Genomic DNA, 23182 nt, shown 5'->3' on the forward strand with positions numbered 1-23182 from the left:
TAAAATTATACATGTGTATTTAGAAATGCACATACGCACACACACAAAAAATAACGGTATGCTGTTCAAGCATTTCTGCAGCTATGTCAGCCCTGTATGGAATGTGAATGAGAAATAGCGATTAACATACTGAATTCGGCTAGAATTTATGTGTTTCTGCTTCAATTCCTGCCTCTAGACATGTTGCAAGTGTCAAACTTGGAGCTGAGTTGTGTGAACCAGCAGGGATATTTGTAATGAAGTAAAGGTGTAGGTGGTAGGTGAAAGCCTTTTCTTCTCAGCCACAGGTCTACACACACTGTTCTTGTGCGACAGCCTGAACACATTCAATTAAAATCGCCATCTAAGCTGCCTGTTCCATCCTCTGAAAAAGAAAACAGGTGAGGGTTTCTTTGTATGTATATAAAAGATGAAATGTTCGCTCTGAGAGGAGAAACACAATTATTTAATAGGAGCAGAGCCTTTTCAGACTTACTTGCTTTTGCACATATTAGAGTGAGAACGTACTAGAAATTAAGTCTACACTTGTCTACAGAATCCTTCTTTTGCCCCGAGTTCTTCATGTTCTGTTGGTCCCTTTGAGCAGCAGTTCATTTGTTGATACCTATAACACCTCAGAAGAGTTGTCACCTTGGTGTGAAAAAGCAGCATCTTCATTTGGTATGAGCTCGGATCTTGATGCAGCAATTGCCTCTTTGTGGCCGTGCAGATGTTACCAGCGATGGTGCAGGATGGGTTCCTTTCAGCTGCTGTGGCTGCTGGAGATGACCTAACACGGAGCGTGACGCTGCACTTAATTTTTCCTTCATGGTATGAATTCTTAAAAAGTCCTGGATGCTGTTTGGTATATTCAGTCCTTTGATAGAACAGAGAGGAGATACCATAATGGCAGATAGAAGGTGAAATACCAGTGTTGCAACATACTTAGGCAAGCTTTTTGTTTGAATTTTAAAAAAATGCAGATTTCAGGTAGCAGGAAAAAGTGTTTTATGATGAATTCTGGCAGTTTCCTGGAGGCCTGTATAATTTTTCTTTCTATGATTTTTATCACTCATCTTGGCAGGTTTCATTATGTTTACTCATCTAGGGACCTTTTGTGCCTTTATTTTCCCTATTGATAAGAAGCACTTTTGCAACTATAATCTCTTTTACAAATGGGTATGGTCTCAATGCTGCTCGACTCCTTTATCCTTTGTATAATTTTGTCCCCCTAGCGTTCTGTGGGGCTTTTTCCTCCCTGTTTTGATTATGAGTAATCTCTGTGAACAAGAGAAAGAAAATGAGCTTGGGAAGAGGGAAAATGAAAGAGCAGCTGCTGATACAGAGGCTCAGAGAGCCCCACGGGTGTGTGCTGGACTCTTAGCCACAGTTGAGAGACTTCTGAAGAGGCTGTGTTTTCATCGCTGTTTGTAACCAGCAGGCTCTCGATGGAGCACAGCGTGCAGTCTGTGAGCATTCCTTCTTCCCAGCGCCCGGGGTACAGTAGTTGCTTCTTGATTAGCCAGAGAAAGAAAGGGAAGGAGCCAGCATGCACACGTGCAGTTGTACGTGAACCCCCCAGTCTCATTTGTGCTTGAGCATCTGCAGAAGTGGTGCTGCCTCTGCTGGACCCTGAAATATTAGTACATGTGTGGCTGTCCTGGGCTGGCACCAACTGCAGAGCACCCATTCTGCTGACAAAACACGGGTGTATGGGGAAAAGGTGGTGACTATTCAATTAGTAGCCTGACATGGTAGATAACTCCAATTATGGATTCCTCCCTATGACTCTGACCTCTCTGACCATGTGTTTAATGATATTCCAGCTTTTCAGAACAGGAACTGAAAAGTTGCTCTGCTTATTAGGCACCTGTAAGTGCAACTACTGATGTTTCACTTTTAAAGTATTTGATTGCTGGCATGCTTGGAAACAGTGTGTTAAGCAAACAGGTTGCTTCAGCTGAAAATGACTGGGAGGAAATCAAGATAAAAAGGTACTGGTAAAATTTTCTAATCTTCTAGATTTCCCAGAGTACACCAAGCTTTTACAGAGTTTATGTATAATGAAAAAAAACACCCTGTAACATTCAATTTAATTAAATTAATCTGCGACAAAAAAATTAAAGTGGGCTTTGGAAGAGGCAATTCAAATCTCTCAACCAGTCAGATACAATGTTTTGTTTTTTACAAAGCAAAAACATTTGTAAGTTTCTAGTAGGGCTTTTGATTATTTTAATCAATGGTTTCTTCCCAGCTTGCACAATATATTCACTTCGAAGAAACAGCAATGCTGTGGAAGATCACAATAGAACAATCTATGGTTTTGCTCATAATTAAAGTTCCATTCTGTTTCCATAATTACCTAACTGCTTATCTGATGTGAAACTTGGAGAAACAGTTCCTGATCAATTATATTCAAGCCAGACAGCAAACTAAACTGCTTTTAAGGGATTAAAGAAACATTGTCAACCTTAAAATCATATTTTTAAATCATTTTTGCACTTAACTACTCTAGTGTGAGCCCCTTCTAAATTGTACTTCTATCCGATAACCAGCAAGCACTTACAAACTGTGATTAAACTTGGTGGTTATTGCATCACCAAGAGGTGAGTGAGGTGCTTCAGAAAAGCAGATCAAACATGGGTCCTATAATAGCATTCACCATTTGCTTTATAATTGAGTAATTGTGTTTGCAACAGAGCATTGCTGAAACCAGTGGGGTTCTGCCATGACCCGTGCAGCTGCCTTCTAGCACAGAGCTTACGGCTGTGGTGAAGTTACTCACATGGGGGCTTGCAGAGTGGATTTTGTATCAGAACAGGCTCAAGTAAACCAAGAAGATTAATGAAACAGAGTAATAGCAGAAGGAATGGAACAAAGATTATAGTAATAAGGTCAAAAGGGTCCCTCATCTGAGGACCAGCATGGCTTGAGTGTTACCCTTGTATATACACAGATATATAATAGATAGATACGTAATTCTGTTAACAAGATCATTAAAGATTTGGCAAAAGTAGCCTGTGAAGGTGGATTTGAGGAAGAACATGAGCAAGAAGTATGAGAGGATGCTCTGTGCAAAGGGCAGGGTGAGCAGCAGTTAAGGCAGGAGGGGGAAAGGAAGGGGTGGGAGAAACAGGAGTCTGGTGCCAGTGGTGGAGCACAGCTGCTTCTGCTTTCCACGCTGAGGTAGTGGTAAGAAGTTAAGATATCGGTATGTGTTTCTCAGGGGGCTTGCATGACATTTGCTCAGGGAAGTTGTTGAGATGCAGGTCTGGCAGTCAAGGAACCTGGCTCTGCTGCTGCCTCATGGTGGGGCCATAGGAGAGCGCATTGGTTAAAAGTGTCACCATCTGCAAAAAGAGAGGTGTAATTCTGTCAAAGCTGCTCACAGTGGTGCTGCTGTATCTTTACTACATGATTGGAGTACGTCTGTTGAATATATTCCTCTTTGATAGACACCAGCTAATAATAGGGCTATGAATTGTGGTTGGATTTTACCATCGGGTTAAAAGCTCTTAATTGTGGTACTCTTCTTGGTCTAATTTTTTGTCTTTTTTTTAGCTGAGTAAAAGTGGAGCACGCGGGGACATTTTAGGTTGAATCTTGCTCTTTCACAATCCCTTAAATTTTTTTTCACACCTCTTTAGTAAGATATTTTCTTAAGTTACCATTTTCTAAGAACTGTAGGCAAGGAGTAAAGCCTAGAAGTTCAGAAGTGCACAAGGAAGGAAATATCTCTAGGCTCTGGACTGAGACTTTTGAAAAAGATTACCAGTTTTTAAATGTACCTTTTTTGGATGCTTCAGTGTAGGCAGTTTCTTCTAAGCTGAATGCCCTAAATTAATGGCTTCTAGGAAGCAATTTCTTTTGCAGACTTCACTTCTGTAGTGCTAGTGGGAAGGGGGGCATCTGGCCATGCCCACGCTTTAATACCATGTGTACATGCATCAGTAGTGTAGTGAAGGCAGCGAGGTGCACAGGCTCTGACAAAAACTGAGCTTAAGTAAATTCCTCAAAATCATCCGTGTGAAAGTTTAAAAAAAAAAAAAAGTGGGAGTTTTGAATCTGTGTAGCCTTTAGGCACAGATCATCCCTTCCATATGTGCTCTCTTGCTGCTCTAATGCAAGCTGTAGCTGGACTTTATTGTCCTGAAATTTAAAGGTCACTGTTGCAACTTCCAGCTGCTGTTGGACTGGGAGCATGGATTTTTGGGCTGTCTAAAAATCAGCCCATCATTGTAGAATAGCAGTATGACATTGTCTCAGTACCAGTCACTCTCCATTGTTTAGTGTGTTTTGAACCATTCCTTGTTACTTTCAATGAGCCACTAATCTTGATTGTGAAGGTTTAAGGAGAAATGTTTAAGCAGTATCGTATGTCAGGATTATGGAGAAAAAGCAGAATTTTGATTGTCGTTCTTTTTCCTTCCTTTCATGGCCAGACTCTGCTGGTGCACAACTTACACCTTGTTTTATCTGAAATGCAGAATTATCCTTTTAAATGATACTTGCAATGAAAAACAGAAAAAGTAACACCTCTAAAGTGTTGGTGGCCTCAGATCACTGGTGGCCTGAATTCTGAGCACAGTTTGAGTCCTAATGTGCAACATTTTCTGTTTATCTAATAGCAGCCATTGCGTTGTGCTTGTGTATAGAAGCTGGTCTGCATGTCTGTCTAAGTTCTGCATTACAGTTTCTTTCCACAGACTAGTGAGCAAGGAGTTTCTGTGTGTGTGACTGTTTTCTTTGAGATGGGAGTCCATGATATTTTCATCATGTGGTATAAAATATTATTGTTTTTAAAGGTTGGCTTCAGAAAAGAGTCTGTGATGTGACTGCATTTAGTAACATAAATCAAAGTCCTTTTCTTTTTTCATGTATTTAAGAAGCTATGAGAAGTTAGTCATGGTGATTTCTAAATACCAGGGAGACGACCACTGAAAACATTTCAAAGGGAAATAGCTTGAAGCTGTAGAATGGTGTGTAGAAAAGGCCAATTTAAACTAAATAAAAAAGTAATCCCTGTTATACATAATAAATGGAGGAGAGATCTTTAAAACGTGCAAAAGAATAAATTTAAAAAAAAAAAAGTCTAGGATTCAGGTTCCTGAGAAAAGTGTGTTCAATGATTATGCAAAATCAGGAACTTCATGACTGTGGGATCAGTTCTTCCCTTTTCATAGCCTAACAACAGTTCTGCACATTCTTCTTCGCTTGGATTCTTTCGTTCATCTCCTATGGTCCTGACTTGGAAGAAGTGGTTTTTTTCCAAAGAGTGTAAAGCAGCTGCCACTGGAAGCTGTTGTGTTAACATATGTCCCAGAAGGAGTGAATACATCCCTATCTGCTCATCAAATATTATGAGAACTAAGGCTGATGTTTCTGGCTTTCAAGATATATTTTCTCTCTTACTGAGCCAAAGGAAAAATTTTGATAGTTCAAACCTGCACATGTGCTGACTTACTTCCCATGTAATTAGTTAACCACTTTCCCAAACCCCAGAGGTCTTTAGAGATCAAAACTGAGTGGATGGAGAGAATGGAGAGATTTGAGAGGAACAGAAGGAGGAACAGGAATATGAACTTCTTGAGTGTGATGATTGAATGCACAGTTATGGCAGCCATGGATGACGCATGCCCATATACGTAACACATGGATGCACAAATCTGTCTTTTAAAAATCATTTGCTATACCTGGAGCTCCGGTGCATCGTGTAGTGTGTAGGTGTTGTCAGCTAAAACCATATTATTAACTGGACCTAGACAGCAAAGAGACTGGATAAAGCAAGTCAGGTTGTTCTGTTGATTGAAAGTCAACAAAAGCATGTTATATCATCTCCTTGAATATACTCACAGAATTTGCATTTGATTTTCTGTACACCCGGGTTTGTTGAGACCAGGCACTATTTCAAAACAGTGCTGGAATCTGGATGCTGGGGTGACTTGTAGGCTGGTTTTATTCTTTTGTGTGACCTCACAGTGTTACCTTCATTGAAAAGGCTGATGTAATCACAAAATACATTTGAACATTGTTATGAACACAATTCTCTAGGCATAACCAGTTGGGATACTGGGGTTATTTCAAACAGTAAGAAATGGATACTTGATTTTGCTGATTTCACGTGGCTACTCTTGTTTGGTTTGTTTTGTGGTTCTTGGGGTTTTGTTTGGGTTTTTTTGTTTGTTGGTTGTTTTTTTTTTTTAACCCGACAGAATGAAGTAGGTATTCAGACAGTTTTCATACTTCCAGCTGCTTTTTAGGGCAAATGTAAGAGATTATTTCCTTTACGTTTTGAAGGTTATACTGGTTCAGCTTAGCCTTTGTTATTAACTCCAGCCTGGGATCACCAGAAGTGTGTGTTGCTCCAGGACTAGACTGTTATTGTGACACAGATCAAAATCTCTGCCAGGCTATCGTTTCCCTCTTCTAAAAGCAGATTAGCAGACCGGCATCTGTTTTCTTCGGGGAAGATGGCACAGATGCCCATGCTGCAGAGGAGCTGACTCACAGCGGTATAGCTGACCTTTCTGCGAGGCGTAGGATGATTAATGGAAGATGCGCATGTGCTTGCCAGTCATCCCGTGTCCCTGATGTTAGCAGACAGGGATGGTGGCTTCTTGTTACTCTTGTCTTCAGTGTGAAGCGGGGCTGGGCAGGTGCTTTGAGTCTTACAGCGAAGCTCTCACAGTCTGCTAGACCCTTTCCCCTTGAGCTTTGCATGTCTTCTTTTCCTGCAGTTGGCAGGTGGAAAAACCTATATAAAGACAACTTCGTCTCGTTGTCAGAGAAGGTTTTGGAAAGGTTAGGCGCTGCGAGTGCAGCAAGTTATTTAAAGTTCTGACATCAGACTCCCTCAAGTCTTAGGTGGCTGCATAGGAAATTATAGCTGACCTGCATAGGAAATTAGGTGTACTTTCAACTTGAAAGTCACAGAAATTACTTTATCTAGACTGAATGCAACCTTACCTACTATACAGATGACAGAACTTTGTCTCAGAGATCTGTTCTACCTCTTTTAGTTATGCTAGGGCACAAAGAAAGTCTTCCTGCTTGAAAACATTAAAAAGCCATGTGTCGCCCCTTAAGAACTAGTGCATTATACTATATTTCTGTGAGCTTTTTCACCCCTTGCTAAATGGGTCAGATTCTTGCAAATAAAGATAATTCAATCACTGGGTTAGCAAACAGCTTCAAGAGCACCAGAACTAGTGAAGTTTGATGTGGGGGTTTTTTGTGTGTTTGTGTGTTTGGTTTCGGTTGTTTTTTCCCTCCCACTCCCCTCCATGTTCATTTATGTCCTGGTCTTGATTGACCTTTTGGTGCATAAGAGGGTAAGAATTCCAGTTAAAAGTTTTCCCCAGTTTCTTCCTGCATGGATTCTTTGTCTTGCAATATAGGTCGAGCTTACATGGCAGCCTTTTGTTCTGTCAGAGTGTTCTGCCCAGTCATGTATTTTCATTGACCTTATAGGAACTCTCCTTGAGACCTCTTGTCTTTTTTCTCTTTTTGTTGATTTGGCCGCTGCATTTAGAATTTGAGAGCAGAGAAATAGATTCTTGGGGTTTTTCTTAATTGTGTGTGGTAACTTTGTTTCCATAGGAAGTCAGCATAGGAACTTACAATATCGAAAGTTGAAACAATTACAGTCTAGGTACAAGGGGGTAGTTGGATAATAAAGACATTGAATAAGGAAAGCCAGAAGTATGCATGAAAAATTTATGGCCAGGTATGTTAAGGATTGTAAGGAATTCTTTAGCTGTATGAAAAGCAAATCCATATAGTGTGATACTGGTCAATGAGAGTGAAACAGTAAGCTGCAGTGGCAGAAAATGAGAAAATACTAAGAGTATTTCTAATTTTTGTTCAGAAAGAGGAGGAAGAAGATACATTTGCATGTTTAACGATGTGCCTGCTACTAAACAGCAGCTATTAAAGTTTTGTGGTTTTAAAACAGAAGTACTGGCAAACTCTTATTGAAAGACACAACCAGTGAGTTTTCTAATATGGGTTTTGAGTCTTTTTTTAAAAACTTTTATTACTGTTTTTTTTACAGATGTTGGAACATTGGTGGAAGTTTCAGTAAGTTAGTAAAAGCTGGTATTTTCATGGTAGTTTAAAAGGTTTAACAGAGCATGGTACAGAACCTGCTGTAGAAGGTCTACAGTCCAAGACTTGAGTTCCTAAGTGCTACAACAATACACATTTCAGCTCTAAGAGCTGTATGTGCTGATCATGCTGTTATTAGTTTGGGACAAAACCGTAGAAGGACTGATAATGGAATATAATACATCGAGATTTAAAAAAAAAAAAAAGTAATCTGTGTCAACGTGTTAGGGAAAACAGGAGTTGTCTCACTTTCCACTTTGATTGAATCATGACCTTGTTAATAAGATACTGTGTGTGTTAATAAGCTACTATGTGTATTTTGTGATATGTGATTTGACTTAAGCATAAAGGTTATAAAAATGTACTTCACAAAATAATTAGAGGCCATATTAAAAAAATTGAAGAGTAGGTGACTGAGAGGTGGTAAAAGGCATGGGTAGCTGCTATAAAGTGGAAAGGTTATTAGACAAGGGGTTGTGAATAATCTTACAAGGCTCACATGATTATAGAGTTGGAAAATATGCCTTATTAGAAGGGTATGTGATTTATTGGAGAGGGTTGAGAGTTGCCTTTATCAATTTACACCCGTCTCCTTAGAGAAGAGGTTTCATTACACAGTTGTTTCTTTAGCTTAGCATGAAACAGCATAATTTGATCCAGTGAACAGAAGCTGAAACTAGATAAGAAAACTAGAGATAAAGACTAGAACTAGAGATAAGATACAGCTTTTTAACAGTAGCGGTAAATAAACAAGTGGACTCACTTGTCCAGAAATCTTTACCAATTGAAGTCTTTAAATCAAAATAGATACCTGTCTTAAAGATACGCTGTCATTTAAAGGGGTGTTGATGTAGAAGTGACAACCTTTTGCTGTGCAAACATTCGGCTGATTTTAATGGTCCTGTAGCTTTTAAACGTGGCAAGTTTCTCTCAGCTGGTGCAAACAAATGTTGGTGAAGCTGCACAGTTTATATGTAAAGCCATTTGGCCCAGCTGCTGCAAGCCACAGTAAGGCCTGACACCGGGAGGTACTCTATCTGGGAATTAGCTGAGCATCCAGATCACTGGGAAGGAATTTTTAGGGCAATAAATAGCCTTGTTTGGTTAAGGAGAAGTAGTTTGTTCATGGGCAGGGGAGAGCCACTCTCCTTCCGCCTCTCCAACGGTGGTTATCATTCATAGATGTCCAAAGACAGTCATGGGTATCAAGAAACCTTCCTTGGAGATCTGTATTTCATCAACAAATGGAAACCAGGAAAAAACTTGGTCAGAGAGGACATGTCACATGGATGGAAAATGTAATTGGTGAGATTTTGCACAGTGTATTAGCTTACTGCCTGATAGGCAGATTGATGGCAGAGTTTTCATGGAGTTAATTATCCTTCACTGAGCAGAAGTTATCTAATATATATCTATACATACTATCTTACATATACTGTCTATATCTAATATATCTATATATACTTCCTTTAACTCTGATCTGCACAGAATAATCCCAGATAGAAAGAGACGCTAGTTTTAGAGGAAGGTGTTTTCTGCTGTTGGCAGGTTTTGCTGCGGAGACCTGCTTGAAGTAGGCTTGCTGCCTTTCAGGATTGGGCCCACTGGGAAGCTGACAGTCACAGTTAAAGCAGGCTCTGTTGTCTGAACAAACTCTGGCTCGTTTTTTTCTGATCAAAAGTACTTGGTGAAAGGTGCAGCTTGGATTCTTTAAAGCATCTCATTATAGGTTATATTTAGAAGTGGGAAGAATATATTATTAATTACAAGGATACTCTAAAGCAGAGAAGCTGTTTAATCCATGGCCTTGATGAACAGAAAAGTTACTGTATTGAAGGAAGGTTATGCAATTAACAGTATAGTCATTAGGAGTTCATCAGATATCAAACAACACTTATCTTCAGGATAGTACTAGGATATCTGACAATTTCCTAGTTATTGCTTAAGTAATAAGAGCGAGAGACAGGTACCGCCACAGGAAAATTTGTATAATACAGTTTACATGTCTGTTATCAGCCAGTTTATATTATTTTACGTCTCAGTTTACAGGCTAAGTACTCTCTTGTTGCCTTGGTAGAAGTGGGGTTCGCTGGGAAGAACTGGAGATGGAGGTTGGCCCCACATATTTCTTGGCTTATGCGATTGCTAAATGGGCACAGCGTATAGCCACTTACTATGAGGATCATTACAGGGGTTTTTTGTATCTTTTGTTCCCACAAGACTCCTTTTACCAAGGTAGCTGGCCAGTGGGTTCATCCCAGTATCATTCTGGATGTTTGCTTTGATCTATTTAGTGCTCTCAACTCGATCTGTGTACTGGCCCCGCAAAACAGAGTCACCTTTGCAGAGGCATTTCTCTAACTTAAGTGATTTTTATAATTGCTTTCAGTGGTTACAAAATATATTTTTTTCCTGTTTTCAAGTTCAGACTGACATCTGGTATCTGATTTTTGCTAATTGCGTGATACAGTCTGGTGAACTCTTTCTTAAACTGTGCTTAAAAACCTAATTTTGAGTTGAGCATTAATTTGCTTCAGAAGAAGTAGAGAAGTCAAGAGCTTAAATGTGCCAGAATGTGTATGAAATAAGCCGCCTTCTGGAATTTGTTTCTGGATTTGCTGTAATAAGGATGGTGCACTCTGGTATGCATATGGGGGATTCTAGAAAGTAATATAAGGGAAGAGAAATAGATAAATCGGTCCTGGTGCTGTGCTCAGCTGCTTGTATAAGTATTAGACAAGTGACCAAGGTGACCGTGGCTAGTGCGCTTGTACTAAGTGAGATTACTGCTAGTGAAAAGAATGAATTCTTTTTAGAAACTAATTTTTAACAGTTCAGGATCCCAGTGCCACAGATTTGAAGAGGGTCTAGAAAACTGTCGTTTGTATCTGTAAACCGAAAACAGTCAAATAACGTTTGATTCAATAAAAAGTAAATGTCTCTTGTCTAAAAGTATCTGTGCAGAAATTGTTCCAAGATGCTTTCAAACTGCTGAGTTACAAATCACACTGGGAGGTATGATTGATTTATTGTGTGCTGCAATCTGGAGTATTTTATCACCGAATCTTTAGTGAAGAAAGTTGATGTTAATAAAGCTGCAACGTATTTGGACCAAAAGCCTAGGAATAAAGAAAGAAGCACGACTGTATTAGTACAGATCGGGAGAATATAGTTATTACCTGTGTTTCTGTAGAAGTCAGACCGTGAGGGATAGGCTTTGTAAGTCAAGGCTTGAAAGTGGGGTCTGGTGTGCCCATGGGATTCCCAGGTAATGAGAATTAGGCTGTGCCACTTAGGCACACAGCTGACAGGCTGATACCTGCATAGCTGACAAATGATTTGTAATAAGTCATGCTTTGGTGGAGGAAGGCTAAGGCAGTCGTTCCCCAGCTGTGCACCTTTGCTCAGCAAGGCCATCGTAGGCCCCGAGAGCTGTATTCAGCAGCTAAATGCATCAATTTGTCAGCTGTGTGGCTGCGTGAGAAAGTTTGAAAGTTGTTCAAAAATCTGTTTGCCCACAAGGCTCCAGAATCACTGATCTAGGGCAGCGAACAAGTTTTCCTTTCAAAAGTTGAATTTCTCAGGGTTAATTAGCTGACTTCCATTCATGCCTAGCTTGTGCCGCCTTAACCTCCTGACTCTCATTTCTTGCTTGACACTCTTCTTTCTTCCCATAGCATGTCTGTGTTTGAACTTTGCTGATTCCCAGCTACATTGCTACCAGTCTGTGCTGGGTCAGCTGTTACCTTTGAGTGTTTTATTCTCCTAAGGCTTGCCTGAATCAGAATTGCCTCGAAAGCATCATGCATCACTAATCATGGGGGAACACGGTGGATCATGATAGATTTTAAAGGCTGTCTGTAACCAGACTTAGGTTTTCACAGTAGGCATCCCTGGATATAAGCAGAGGTAGCGAATCTGTGTTGAGGAACAGAGCTCTGCTCTCAGGCGTGCCGAAGATTGGAGTTCAGTTTGATTTCGGGGCTACAGGAAAGGCAAATTCCCTGCCCCTACCTCACCCATTACTGTTAATGCAAAAAGTAGGGAAGTCTGAACTGTGTTACAACTGGCAATGTGTACGCAGACTGACAGGGTAATTACTGATGTAGACGGTGTGACAGGACAATGTTGTACATCACTCACTTTCAAACTAGCTCTAAAAACAATACAGTTTAAAGAAGATGTTATGTTCAGTATAGAAAAAAAGGGGAGTATTTTAACTGACCTTCCTAAACAAAGTCATGTCATTGTTGGATTTTTTTTTTAATCTTTGCTTTTGATAGAGCATAAAAAATGCCTCTCACAAAAGGGAATATTTAATAGCTTTGCTATTAGAAAACTATCTCTAAAGAAAATTACAAGTCCTGGGTTTTGCTAACAGGCGTATATATTTGCTAACTAACAGAAGTCAACTGTCAATTTATTAAATTATTAAACTGTTTGAGATCAGCAGTGCACATTGTTGCTTTAGGTACACCGAGAACAGGTTCTTCTTCAGCTGCTCTCGTTTCTTACTTTGATGTCTAAGTTTTTCCCTGTGTTTATTAGTAATATTTTCTTTTCTTTCCTTTCTACTGCGCCAAGCTAAGGGCGTGACTAGCTCATCCCTGAGATCAGAGATGCTCATCAGTGAAGAGAAAATAAAATTATTAGTAGTACAAAATGATCTGAAGAACTCTAATATGGAAACTCAGGTCTTCGGTAGCCAGAATAATGTCTTAGTGTCACAACTCTTGAAGACAAGTTCTGCCCTGGCTTAGGGGTGGAACAGAGGGAAGGACAAGAAGGTTTGGTGGTTTCATAAGGAGGGAGCATGTTAGGGTTTCAGCGGGGCAGGGTGAAGCATCCAGCCACTCTGACTCCATGCCCATTCCTGCTGCTCGGCTACGTGATGGGCTTCAGTGGCATTTGTAGCACCAGCCTGTTTGAAGTCTCCGATGTTGCACTTTTTTTACCCATAAATACGAACAGAGGCTACTTTTGTGCTGATGTAAATGAGTACTTGAACTCTTTCTGTAAGCAGATGTAAGTTAAGGTTTTATCCCTCTCAAGTTTAAAAGGGGTAGTCTGCCTTATGACTGCTACTGATAAAAGTACAAAACTAAATCTTCTGTATAGCTATTCTCGTCTTAAAAGCCACTGTAGCAGTAATATCCTTTTGTGACTTAATATAAGGAAGTAAATGGCACAGTTGGCAAGGATGTATTTTGATTGATGTCCATATTTAATGTTGGCCTTCAGGGTACTGGCTGGTATGGAGCAGTTGCTGGACTCATTTTGGCAAACTCTCAACATGATCTGTGACTTGATTTCTGATTCAGTTGAAGTACGCAGCAAATTTCTTGCGCCAGGATTTTTCCGTGAATGCTTCAGCATTTGTCCATTTTAAGTCCAGGGTAAATCATGGATTTGTCTCATGCGTAGAGAAGACCTGCAAGGGGCCAAAGTTGCTACAAGTAGGGGAAAGATTGGCAGATGGCCTCAGACTTCAGTTTGTCAAAATCCCCTTTTTGTTCCCCTAAACAATGAAGGCTGTGGTTCATAGTGATTAAGCTAGGCACTAGCCTGTCATTACAGGGTTGTATTAATTTATTCTCTGGATTAACCCGCATAAATGTTTCTAGCGACCATATGGTTGTGGTGTCAGGAAAGATGTAAAAATGCAGTGTTTAGAGGTGGCACGTGGTTCATGGTATCTCACATGGCTACACGTGGTATAACAATGTTTTATTCAGATGGAGTTGGACTATACCAACCTTGTTTCTGTTGTATACCTTTCCTGCCTTGCTACGTGATGTTTTTCCCGTCATGCTCAGCTCTGCAACAGCGTCAACACCTTCCAGCGCCATTGTGCCACAAGTAGGTGGTGGTCATAGTTGTTTTCTATGTTACTGTTGTCCAGAATCTGTATAAAATGGTAGTAAGGATTGGAATCCCAGGGTTATGTTATGTCTCATTCAAGTTTATTAAAAGATTCATGCATCTCTCACAAATCTTAGAGACATTTAACTAACATTTAAGAGACGTCGAAGTACTGCTGATCATAAGAAGCTGGGCTGGATGAGCTAGGTGGAGTACAAAGGTCAAGACAGTCAAGGACTGACCTTGTTGAGGAATTGCTAACCCTCTGTGCGGAGGTGTTAAGTGTCGCCTGGGAAGGGAACTTCTGTAAGAAGTTGCTTGGGCATAAAAGCTGCTGTAGGAAATAAGCCTTTACAATATTTTCTTGAGTTCTCATGAGTGTAATGACAGGTACTGAAATGTGGTTTGTTTGGGAGTAGAAAACCCTTATTGTATCATATACATCAGTCTCTGGGAAACTGGTCTCTGTGCTCAACTGGACTTGACAGTGGGGGAATGTCACTGTGTATTGTACAGACACCATTAAAACACTGTTATTTTACAAGTGCTAAATAGCTAAAACAAAAAAAGGAATTTAATGAGGCCCAACAACCTATATCCTGACTGTTGTTAAACATCTGATCTTAGTTTGTAAATTCTGAAATTTTAGAAAGTATGACCATGAAAATGGTTAAAACCAATCAAAAAGCTTCCTGACTCCTACTGAAAGTATCACAAGTTTCCTATAGTTTGTGGCCAAGGAGGATCATGAAATCATCCAGTTTGACCTCCTGTTTACCATGGGCAATTAACATTGATTTGCATTTACCCAAAATGAGCCAAGTTACTTGAGTTAAAGGACTTTAGTTCTCAGCAGCAGGGGCTGTTGGGCATATCAGGTAGAGAACAGAAGTGCCATCAAAACAATATCTTGCAAAGCTATGAAATTAATTAGGTGAGATATGCTCAGATGACTGCAGCAAGTGAGCATTTGCTGTGTTAACAGAAAGACAAATTCAGCTGAAGTCCTGCCAGTCTGACTGAGGGAAGGAAATGCTTTTCTTATCCAAGTTTGATGGTAATTTTTATTTTTGAAGTGGGTGAGCAAGACATAGCAATCATGAATCTAAGAAAAATGATGTGCTTGGAAGCCCAAGAGTACTAGTCCTTTCTGTCCAGCATGCTATCTTGAGCTGTGCCAATATTCAGTATTCTGGGAAAGGTTTAAAAACAAACTGCAGGTATGCCAGGATAGCTCTGAACTTGGGTAAAGAAATCCGTTCCTAACATGCAGATGACTCAAGTTGTGGGACATTAAGCTTAGTTATTTGTTACTATAAAACCTGATGCCGCTTGTCTCTTTAGCCTACTATAGAAACATCTCACCTCTTAACACTGTGCTCAAATACAGTTTATATTGCCTATAAAAACTATTGGCACTACCCCGAGAATCATTTTCTTCATTGAAGTTGTTTGTAGCGTCTGTATTTGAAACATGCTTTTCCTATAAAAGCTACCTCACTTTTATTCTGACAGTGAGTCTGTATTTCAGTAATTAGGATTAATCCTGGGATTTTGAATTCCTGATTATTTCACTCTGATCTCAGAGGTGATAATCAGCAGTGTGATAATCTGCATAAAAGCAAGGTACATGCTATCTATTTTAGACGTGCTGAACCCTTTGTATGCTAAGCTTATTTTCTCCCTCCAGTTTCTATCTAGGTAGAGGAGTTGGAGGCTCACTGAAGGCTCCTAACCTATGCTGTTATAAAGAAGCCTTTCTTACAAGCATACAGTAATGGACTTAAGGGCTGTACTATGCAGTGCAATGGAGTTAAATCTGCATAAATCCTTTTCCATTCCCCTGGGAACTTCAGAACATAAGTCACCATCAAACAAATCACACCACAGAATCTAACTATTTATCAGGTGTGTCAACTGTTAATACTGTTTATGATATGATTTCTTGACCTTTATAGTATAGTTTCTTAGTAGCCTTTCCTAGTTTGTCTTTTGAGTTGCTTATAGTAATTTATGTTCAAAGTTTAAAGGTAACAGCTGTAAGTTAGTTGTCTTTTTGTGCAGAAAGACTAGGATTTCACTATTTCTCTGCCCTTGCACACTCCCACAAAGGTTATTGCACATAAGTGTGTACTTACATACTCAAAAACGTAGAGTCAGGTAGCAGCAGTCCAAGCTCCCAGGTCCTGGGAATCAGTGTTGTCAGCATGCCCCAATTCTGACCTGAACAGACCATCCCATGCTAGCAGATGGATGGGGTTGGCCTCCTCTGTCAACAAAGGTATCAATTGTGGTGGTAGTTTGGTCTCATTCCAAGTCTCCAAGTGCTGTAATCCTAATTCACTTAAGCCACTAATCATGACATTTGTTTTGGCCTGGGCTGGTTTCAACTGGAAATGTAAAGTTGCCTTTATTGTCTCAGTGATCTCAAGTGTATGTGTAGTACAGATATGGTGAGCAAACCAAATACTCCTACTGGATGCAGTTGCACTGGCTTTAGTAGAAGTTGCAAGTTCACGTAAAGCTTGCTATCACACCAGGCTGATGCTTGTAGCGTATTGCTTTACATGACAGAAGGGGAAGTTCACTGCAGAATCCTGACCTTTGTAGAAACAATTCTTTGATTAGCGTTCCCTGTAACGTCTTCTGTCTTTGTGTATTGCTAATACATAGATCCAAACGCAGACACCCAGCAAAGCTGTGGGTTCAGGGGAGTTCCTGTGTAGTCACAGTGCGTGTGCTCTGTACACCAATGCCAAAGAAATTCCTGAGATGCATCCACTGTGGACGTTGCTTCCCCCACACAAACATTTCTCATTGTAAATGAAGCTCTTTGATATTGTTTGGTTTGGGTTTGGCTTGGCACAAGGAGGAGATGAGGGAGATTAACTAAATATAACAAATATGATTATATAACACTCTTTAGCAGAAAATCTGATGTGTCTTGCAGGGTTAAGTGAAGTACACTAAGGCAGCAGCAACCTGTCCTGAGCTAGAGAGTGAACTAGTGGGTGAGTAGGGTAGAAGCTGGTGTTCCTAGCACCCATGCTGAGGTGGGAGAAGAGGCAAGGGGAGGAAAATACCAGTGCAGACACACCTTCAGCTGTGATAGTAATTTAAGTCACAAGATGGATTTTGAAATGTGTTTCTTACGTACCTGTCTTTTTTCAGCTGGGATAGAGTTAATTTTCTTTCCGTTAGCTGGTATAGTGTTATGTCTTGGATTCAGTATGAGAAGAATTTTGATAACACACTGACGTTTCCAATTGTTGCTAAGTAGTGTTTAGACTAAGTCAAGGATTTTTCAGCTTCTCATGCCCAGCCAGCAAGAAGGCTGGAGGGGCACAAGAAGTTGGGAGGGGACACAGCCAGGGCAGCTGACCCAAACTGGCCAAAGGAGTATTCCATACCATGTGATGTCATACCCAGTATATAAACTGGGGTTAGTTGGCCTGGGGGGTGGCTGCTCAGGAACTAACTGGGCATCAGTCAGCAAGTGGTGAGCAATTGCATTGTGCATCACTTGTTTTGTATATTCCAATCGTTGTATTATTATTATTGTAACTTTATTATTGTTATTATTATCATTATTAGTTTCTTCTTTTGTGTTCTATTAAACTGTTCCTATCTCAACCCACGAGTTTTACTTTTTTCATTCCGATTCTCTTCCCTATCCCACTGGGGCGGGGGGGGGCGGAATGAGTGAGCGGCTGTGTGGTGCTTAGTTACTGACTGGGGTTAAACCATGACAGCACTCTAAATAATTCAATGGGAAAGTATGAGATGTAAGTCAGGCGGGAGTGTAGATTGGGATATAAATTCAAATATATATATATATATACACACATACATATATATTTTTTTAAAAAAAGAGACTATATATACAAACTTGTGACTGAGATGTTTTTCTGCATCTCAGCTCTCCAGGAATTGGGAACTCTGAGTTCTGAATTTCCCTGAGCGATCTCTACCTGTCAGCTCCCTTCCTCTCTTCTGAACAGTTGCTTATTTAACAATTGTGCTTGTTTTGGCTGGAAACATAGAGGTATTAGGCCTGTACATGGGCAAGTATGAACGTTTATTTTGTTCTTGGTACATCTCTGAGGTAGGACTGCCAGCTATGACAGAAGAAGATTTAAGGGCAATATAAAGGAGGGGAGGTCCTTGTTAAAAACCATTCCTTTAAAAAAAAGCTGACAACTAAACTATTGCTGGAGGAAAGAGGGAGGTAGGAATTTTAAGTTCCGTAATAAAGGTGGTAGTGGAAGTTTTGCAGGAACAATTTATTGGTATGTCAGAAATTAATTAAACCATTTTAGTATGTTATTTTCTCTGTTGCAGAATGAAGTTTTGGGTTGAGATTTTTCCTCTGAAAGAACCTGGGAAAAACACAGGGGGCAGTCTAGAGAGGGTGGGAAGTTACTTCAGTAGAGATAAAGTGTTCAGAACCTGTAAGAGGATGTATTTCCACAAAGGGTGTTCTTTTCAGTCTGCTGATGAAAAGTCTTGTGAGTTTCCCACCAGTAGAAGCTGCTTAATTACATTTTGTGTATGCTCTTAGAGTACCTGTTTGGTGAGAACCTGACAAATGGTCTTCTGAAAGTAAATCAATTCTGTTTTCTTGGGCTTTCTTGAATATACATGATGTCCGGAGCCTGAAAAGCACAGCAGTGGCACAAGAGGAAGCAAACAGTGGGGCGCCAGTTAGGCTCTATGGTTCTCTGAAAGACTGTGTAGCCTCCTGTAAAGAAAAAGAAGAATGTGCCGTTGGCGGTAGTGAGTAAATGGAACCTTCTTGTCTTCTTTGCTCTTGTCTTCTTATAAATAAACCATTGTTGTCCATCCTTGGCATTTGCAGTTCATTGTGATAAATTGGTCTTGATGTGTCTGACATTTCAACCAAGTTGTTTAATGGTGCTTTTCTGAAAAGGCAGATCTTGCTATAACTCGTATTGGTCCAGAGTATATCCAGGGTAAGACCACTCACAGTCACGTACAGCGCTAACCCTTTCCTTTCTGGGTGGATGAAGAGGAAAGTAGGAAGTAAACATTTTGGTCACGTAAACCTAAAAGGCCTGCGTTTGTGTAAGCAGTGTGCAGAAACAGAAACATTAAGTCTGGATTGCAGTTGCTAAAAGCCGGTTTCATAGTGTGGACAACAACACTGAGTCCACTTGCATTGCTGCGGCATCTTTGGGTGGGACAGGAAAAACCCCAACTTGCTGAAATAATGCAGAAGTATTTTCGTCAAAATTTTGCTTTGAGTTTTATGCAAGATACCCTATCCATTATCTGCCAGTGCTTACAAGTTGTTGGCTTCCATGCAATGATTTCTTGGGTGCAGAAACCACTGGAACACAGAGATTTGATGAACTGTGACCAACAGCAGCTTCTGTTGCTGCATCTCTGCAAGTTCAAGCTTTGATTTACGTTTTTTAAATGTCTGTAATTACTCTGTCAGCGAGATGATTAACACAGAGATTGCTTTCCATAAATAGGAATCTTCTGTCCCTACCTTTCCAAACCTTTCAGCTTCCCAAAGCTATTAAGCATCTGCCCACAGCAGCCAAGCAAAAGTAATGCCCATACTTAAACTGTGACCAATAAATAATCTTTTTGCTGGTTAATGATCCCACTGTGTTATGATACCATTTTATAATTATATTTCACCTTTTTCAAAATCAGGGGTGCGGAAAGTGTTCTCACCTGTCTTGACCTACTTAGTTCTCAATGGAGATTTACTGTGAAGATGAAAAAGCTGGTCCTACTTGGCATCAAAACAAATTTTCCATTCCATTACCATAGCCTGAGCAAGAAGACCTAGAACAACTTTTTGAGATGTGAACCAATAACCTGATTAACAAATGTGTCTCTGACTTTTTTTTTTTGGTCTCCCAGTATGCCAGTCCAATACAAACCTTGTTCTTGAATGCACTACACAAATGCAGTTAGGAGACAAACTTTCAAAAAAGTGCAAAAGAATGGAAATCCATTTAGAGTAATAAATCTAGTGAGGAAATTTTATTTTTATCTCATGTATTCTAAGCATGTATTTGCTTATGGCATAAAAATTGGTTTTAGGGCATGGGGCAGCGTAGAAGCGAACCTCATAATAGGGCTCAACCTTGAACTGAATGGCGGGGAGAAGAGGGGCTCAGCAGGGCACGAGTGCTCCGTCTCGCACAGCCATGTGTAGGGTCAAGGGGAGCTGTGAGCTCCTTGCCCCAGGAGCAAACTCCCATCTGCCTGACCTCCTGAAGTGGCTCCTCAGCAGCCAGCATTTGGTGGTGAAGACATTTGGGAGGGGGCAGCTGCGTTTCAGTGGCTGGGGAGCTGTGCACCTCAGAGCAGAGAGGCTTTGGAGGCCTTGATGGAGGAATGCAAAGCCCAGGCAGCTACTGGAGACTCCAGTCACATCATCCCTCTGTACGGTATTTGTTCCAAAGCCCTGTTTTCACCGATGCTGCTTGGTGGGTCCCTCAGAAACAAGGCAGCCCTGCTGTTGGAGTTGGGGTCCCTTCCCCACAGCTAGGCATCATGCCTCTCCCCTCCCCAGGCGTCTTGTGCTGCCTCATACACGTGGCCTGCGGCCATCCCTGTCCCTTTGCCAGAAGTTGCTGTCTTCTCCTCAGAGTTGCCACCTTTCTCCTCAGAGGGGCCGATGGCAGTGAGGTGCGGCCTCTGGTGCCTTCCCTCCCTGGCCCCTGCAGGCTTGTCCTTCCAGAGTGCAGCCTGTAATCCTTGTGTGGCTCTGTACAGAGTTGGTTTTGTGTTTTAAAAATAAACTATAGTGACTTGGCTGCATGTTTTTATTTTTCAATGCAGCATTCTCCAGACTCTCACCTATGCATGTGAGGGCTGGGCGTGGCCAGCAGAAGCGGTATTTCTGGGGTGCAAGCTCTTTGTGCTGAGGGGCCGTGCAGCTTCTAGGCCAAATAGACCTTTTTAGCTCCATTTTTTCTTCTTTGAGGGGGCTGCTGGTTGTCAATCAGCTGCCACGGAATTTGTTTTTACTTCGGTATCCGTGAATTTCTTGGGCGTGTTTAAGGATGGCACGCCCCAGCTTACAGCTCAGGGGATGGTGTCTGGAGCAGCTCGGCCGCAGCTCGGCATGCCAGCTTCCTCGAGGGTGAGGGTGAGCACCTTGTTTTACACCATTTTGCACAGTTGGCAAGTGACCTGGTTTTCAGACGTGCTATCTGACTTCTGTGGAAGGACGCGAGTGCTCAGCGCCACCGAGCGTCCCTGCAGTCATACATTATAAACCTGCAGCTTAGAGGGACCAGGGCCAAGGGGAATATGCAGGATGTGGGTCCTGGCCTGTGGCAGGGCATGGATCTGAGTGGGCAGACATATTGATCCTGGTGGGGTGGTGTTGCGGAGCCTTTCCAATGCCAGGTGATTTCTATTACTGACCTGCTGGTAAAGTAATCAAAAGGATATGTAAGCATCTCTCCCCCTGTAGATCATGCAACATTCATAAATGTTATTTAGGTATGCAGTGAGCAAATTTGAACAAAAATGCTGTCTTGCCTCAGGGTTATGAAACTTCATTATGTCTGTCATTAACTGTCTGTCTGTCGCAGGACCTAATTTTTCTTGATATATTGGTTGCCCTCAGCTTCTAGAAACTGCTTCTTATAGCACTTCAAGGTGCTAAGACAGAGAAATCCTGGAATTAAATGGCACTGCTTTCTAAGTGGCTGATTGATGCTTTGGGGCTGTAAGATGCCCCTCTACAGCCTTCTTGTGCAGGTGGAAAGGGAGAAGGTATAATTTTCACCCTCTTTTGCTCAGCACTTGGGAAGCTGGTTGGCTATGCATAGATACTTTTACCAGGGCAGGGTAATGTGAGAGTTTAATTCAGAATTTAGGTTCCTCCCTTTTCAGTAGACCCTCAGCCATATATAGCGTTGCCATCATTAATACCAATGGAAGAACTATTTGAAAACATGTAATTTTTTAAAAAGAGAAATAGGTCTGTTTAATAAGCAAATCCTGCCAAACTGGATGATGATTTCAGAATACTAAACAATTGTTTAAACTGTGGAACATTATGCATTCAAGCAGCCTTGTCACAATAAACGTACATCTCTTGCTCTTTACACTAGTATGAAAAAAATAAAAAGAAGGAATTTTGGCAATGCAAAATAGTTATAAGAGAATGAGCTTCACAGCTTGCTTGGTTCCAGATAAATTTGGCAGGTTGTTTTTTCATAGTTGTAGTCTTGCATGTACTGGGGTTTTTGCTTCTGTGGATTGTCCTGTGTCTCTGTGTCTTAGATCACAGTCGCCTTTAATTTAGGCAGTTACAGTCAAGTTTGTTTAGCGTGTGTGAGTTCGTGCTTGTGCTTGCCACTTTTCCCCCAGTTTTACTGACCATAATCTGCCTAGATCATTAAATTTAGAAATTGCCTTGCAATACCAAACATATAAGTAAACCCTTATACTAAAACTAGGCAATTCATTTTTCCTGACTTAATTTGAGGTAGTATTTTCAGAGTAGTTTGTCCAGTACTACTGCTGCTTTGTGCAGGGTGCTAGTGTTTTAATAGCAAAAGCACAGTGTATTGGAGGTTTGAGACAGTCACAAACAAGCAGTGCTGTTGCTGCATTGAGCATTGCTCACTCACACTGAGTATTGCAGTCCTTCTACGGAACAACCAGCCCTAGGTTCTTAGTTGAAATCCCTGTTGATCAGTTGAAGCAACTCTTGTCAGTTCATTTTGGTTGAGTTAAGCTTGAAAACAGGAGTGAGGGCTGGTATTTGTTTTATTTGCACGTTCTGGTACAAGTATGTTCCTGGAAGGGATTGGCTGGGTCAGGCACAGGCTGGAAGGACAGGAAGGTCCTTGTTTCTGGGGTAGCCTGTGCAAGAAGACCTGAGTGAAGAGGCAGCAGCATGTGGCAGAGAGGAAGGTGGCAGCACAAAGCTGGGCACTTCTAGCCTATGCACAGTCTGAGATGGCACGGAGAAGGTGTGAAACACACCAGGCCCCAAGAGTGTGTAAAGAGCCACAGGGCCTATGCACAGTTTGTTGCAACTCAGGGTCACTGGGATGGCCAGAAGCAAGAGCCTGCCTGCAAGGAAATGCCAGGTAGGAAAAGTTGCATACGAATCTGTCTTCTGTTCCTCTCCCCCAGTTCCTTTGAGTTTAAAGTTAAGGTTCTGGGATTTTGTTGACATAAATAACGGTGCTTTTTTTTTTTTTCCTTTTTTTTTCCTTTTTTTTTT

At 41.0% G+C, this 23182-nt stretch overlaps 1 protein-coding gene across 2 annotated transcripts in view; it reads left to right on the forward strand.

Annotated features, from left to right (window-relative positions):
- Positions 1-23182, forward strand: part of LRP8 (LDL receptor related protein 8) — a 197035-nt gene that overhangs the window by 127443 nt on the left and 46410 nt on the right. The gene's annotated exons all lie outside the window — the stretch shown is intronic.

Source organism: Haliaeetus albicilla, chromosome 8, assembly GCF_947461875.1.
Source record: "Haliaeetus albicilla chromosome 8, bHalAlb1.1, whole genome shotgun sequence".
Taxonomy (NCBI): Eukaryota; Metazoa; Chordata; class Aves; order Accipitriformes; family Accipitridae; genus Haliaeetus; species Haliaeetus albicilla.